The following is a 4,608-nucleotide window of genomic DNA, read 5'->3' as shown; positions in this document are numbered from 1 at the left end:
TAATTCTCAAGGCAAACAACTACAGGTCTCAAGGATATATACACATGCAGGTGTCAAGGAATTAAGGTCGATGACAAACTCATCACACCAGAATCTGAAACAAATTCCTTGACTGACCAACTAGTCCAGCTAATTAACTGCAAGCATTGACAATTAACTAATTAATCAGGTCCAATTAAACAAGATAGAAGCTAGCATAATTGGAGATAGCTTAGCTTAACCAGGTCCATTATTCAAGCAAGAGTAAGGGCAGCTAGCTAGCTTAGCTACATGAAAAGGAAGCATTATTGCTGACACCCATAGTATTCCTTTGTCTATTGTCAGCTGCCAACAAAGCCACGCACGCATGCTTTCTCTCCTAGCTAGCTCCCCAACCCACACCCCCCTGCCCTAATCAGAGGAGATCTCCAACTGCCAAAGCAAATTATTCTGAAGGCAAACACCTACTGGTGTCAAGGATATATATATATATATAATATATACATTGCTTGCTAGCTTAATCAGGCGCCGTTTTTGGATTTCATCTCATGCATGACAACAACTGGAGTAATTAATCTTGGATGCTTAATTATATATGTGGTACCAAACTGCAATTATTCCAACTGAACCAACCAATCAGCAGCAGGTTCAGAATCTCATCCTTTTTGTAAGACCCATACATAATTGTGGTATTTCATTCTTCTTGTCAGATTATTATTATCAAGTGGCTGAAACAGTAAGTAGTGTGAGTTTGGTTTGGACTGGACTAGCGGACCACATACTATGTATGATATATGCATGCACATGTGGTACTCCCTTGGTTAATAAGATGGCCGTATGCATCATCCTTGATGCAGAGGCCGGGAAGCCCCCCTTTTTAAAAAAAAAAACATGTGGTACTCCTATCAATCAACTGAACGACTTGTACAACATTCATCATGTACATATCAGTATATGCGAGTGAGTAGTGCTCAGAGCTCAGTCGACTCGACTCGACACTAGCTAGTCGTTGTGTTGTGTGACCAATTAACTAACGTGCACCTTGATTGTCATTTGGATGCTTCTTAGCGTTGTCTGGAAACTTGTCATTTCTCCAAGGAGAGATTTAAAATAACAATATTTATAGAGAAATGTAATTAATTGCGGAGACTGTCAACTCACCACATCGGTTGATGACCCAATGATCTATAAACAAAATGGGAAGTAAGCTAGCTAGGCACCAGACGTGACCTGCAAGTTAGGCGCGCATACTTAGAGATCTCCAAGGTAGGAGTATATATATGATGATGACTCATTTGCTCCGGTAATCAATCGAGTATTATTGTATATAGATCGTACTACTAGTGCTAGTAGTACTAATACTAATTAATTTTAAGAAAGATATATTAACAGCAGTGAAGAGTCGAGAGAAAATTATATATGTTGCTTCTCAGCAAGGTTTTGACTTTCGGTTTGTAAATTTTTTTGCCTCGGGCCGAGATGGCCGAATTTCGGCCATTTTTAAAAATTCCGGCCAAAATTTGATCAAATTTTGACGCAAATTTGGTTTAAATTTGACTAAATTTTGACCAAAATCCATTTTTTTTTGGCGGAAGGTATTTTTCGCCCCTGGCCGAGATGGCCAAAATTCGGCCGAAATCCGTTTTTCTCGGCCGAAATTCAAAACACAGCTTCTCAGTGGACATTGGGATGTTCATTGAAGTAATCTTTTCCAAGATGGATGCATGGATGCAACTTTGAGTTCATCGGACGCAGCTAGCTAATGCATATTGTCGGTCGGTCCAGCATGGTCATCATCTGAGTAGTACAATTAGTAATTCATTTCATGCATAAGTTTAGTACGTAGTAACCTGTTGTGGTTTTGTGGATCAGCGGGCGAAAAGTTAGCTGCAGGCCACAACAGTTAACAAAGCCAGGCGGTGCAGTGCTAATTAAAATGAAAGATCCGATCCGATCTATTGCATGGCAAAAAGCTGTGCATGCATGCATGCTTTAATTTGTCCATTTCGCTGCATGTAGGTAGATCACATAAGAGTTTCAGTTTGTGCCTGCCATGTTAAGATGAGAGATTAAGCTAACTATGTACTTATGTGTGTGCATAAATGTATAGTTACCGCTTGGACGATAGCTAGCCAGCTGCTAATTAACTGTTATGGTGAAGGGTTCATTGTTCTCTCTCTACAATGTATCGAATGGGCTGAGTTGGTTTGGTTTGACCCACTATAACACTACGTGAACGAGTGCATATCGTCTACAGCAATGCAATGCAATGCAAAAAGCTCCACCCTCCACCTTGTTTCGCAAAAAAATAAAAGCTCCACCCTCCACCTACGCTGGTCGACTTTTAGATGGTGATGAGTCATGATGAAATGGATCCTAACACTACTCTTAACTCTGAAGGATGAAGAAACGAAAAAAGCAGGATCGACAAACAAAGATCGATGCAGCTGGATTAAGGCAGAGTTGACACAAAAATTGCCTCTCTGTCGACATTGCGATGTTAAATTACTTGGAGCTGAATTAAGCAAGAAATGTTTTCATACACTTTCCCAAGATTCAACTTTTAGTTTGAACGCAATCTAACTAATTAACCGCATGTGTCTGAATTTCTTCCTAGGGTCACTACATTTTTCCAGACGTTTTTTGGATTTCAATCCAAAGACCGGCATTGTTCTTCTTCTTCCTCTCCCCTCCATCTTCCTCTAGACAGCCCATCCACGGACCGCAGCTGATGGTGTCTCTGCACATGCCTCCCTGCAGTGTTGCCCCCACCCGACCATCCCCCCTGCCTCGTCCCACCCGGATGCAGCCATGCTTTGCCCATCTACTCTACTTACATACTCCTATGTATGTGTAGATAGATGGTGACATGCATTATGTAAAGGTGAATAAATCTCCCCGTTCCTTCTATAGATAGAATTTTAGTTGGTGCCTGCCATGCTAAAGTGAGAGGATTATTAATTAAGCTACGTAAGTGTGTCTAGTTACACTTGGAAGTCGGTGGGGTGGGTCTCCTCTCTTGATAGCTACTCCCTTCGTCTCAAAATAAGTGACGTGGTTTTAGTTCAAAGTGACTGATAGGCTGCTTAATTGTACCTTGTCTAGAACTAGAATGGATGGGATGATTGTTGGGGAACGTTGCAGAAAACAAAAAAATTTCTACGGTTTCACCAAGATCCATCTATGAGTTCATCTAGCAACGAGTGATCGGATTGCATCTACATACCTTTGTAGATCACGCGCGGAAGTGTTCAAAGAACGGGGATGAGGAAGTCGTACTCGACGTGATCCAAATCACCGGAGATCCTAGCGCCGAACGGACGGTACCTCCGTGTTCAACACACGTACGGTCAGCGTGACGTCTCCTCCTTCTTAATCCAGCAAGGGGGAAGGAGAGGTTGATGAAGTTTCAGCAGCACGACGGCGTGGTGGTGGATGCAGCAGTCACCGCAGCAGGGCTTCGCCGTTCTTCTGCGAGAGGGAGAGGTGTAGCAGGGGAGAGGGGGGCGCCAAGAGTCAAGGGTGTGGCTGCCCCTCCCTCCCCCCCTTTATATAGGCTCCCCAAGGGGGGGCGCCGGCCCTAGGAGATGGGATCTCCTAGGGGGGGCGGCCCCCAAGGCAAGTGGGGCGCCCCCCCACCCTAGGGTTTCCAACCCTAGGCGCAGGGGGTGGGCCAAGGGGGGCGCACCAGCCCACTATGGGCTGGTTCCCCTCCCCACTTCAGCCCATGGGGACCTCTGGGATGGGTGGTCCCACCCGATGGACCCCCGGGACCCATCCGGTGGTCCCGGTACAATACCGTGACCCCCGAAACTCTTTCGATGGCCGAAACTGCACTTCCTATATATAATTTTTCACCTCCGGACCATTTAGGAACTCCTCGTGACGTCCGGGATCTCATCCGGGACTCCGAACAACTTTCGAGTTACTGCATATTCATATCTCTACAACCCTAGCGCCACCAAACCTTAAGTGTGTAGACCCTACGGGTTCGGGAGACATGTAGACATGACCGAGATGGCTCTCCGGTCAATAACCAACAGCGGGATCTGGATACCCATGTTGGCTCCCACATGCTCCTCGATGATCTCATCAGATGAACCACGATGTCGAGGATTCAAGCAACCTCGTATACAATTCCCTTTGTCAATCGGTACGTTACTTGCCCGAGATTCGATCGTCGGTATCCCAATACCTCGTTCAATCTCGTTACCGGCAAGTCACTTTACTCGTACCGTAATGCATGATCCCGTGACCAGACACTTGGTCACTTTGAGCTCATTATGATGATGCATTACCGAGTGGGCCCAGAGATACCTCTCCGTCATACGGAGTGACAAATCCCAGTCTTGATCTGTGTCAACCCAACAGATACTTTCGGAGATGCCCGTAGTATACCTTTATAGTCACCCAGTTACGTTGTGATGTTTGGTACACCCAAAGCATTCCTACGGTATCCGGGAGTTACACGATCTCATGGTCTAAGGAAAAGATACACAATTATAGCATTAATAAAAGACAATTATCATGAACAAGAAAATATAATAATAATCCTTTTATTATTGCCTCTAGGGCATATTTCCAACAGTCTCCCACTTGCACTAGAGTCAATAATCTAGTTACATTGTG

Source organism: Triticum aestivum, chromosome 7B (assembly GCF_018294505.1).
Source record: "Triticum aestivum cultivar Chinese Spring chromosome 7B, IWGSC CS RefSeq v2.1, whole genome shotgun sequence".
Classification (NCBI taxonomy): Eukaryota; Viridiplantae; Streptophyta; class Magnoliopsida; order Poales; family Poaceae; genus Triticum; species Triticum aestivum.
Note: the sequence above shows the minus strand (reverse complement) of the source record.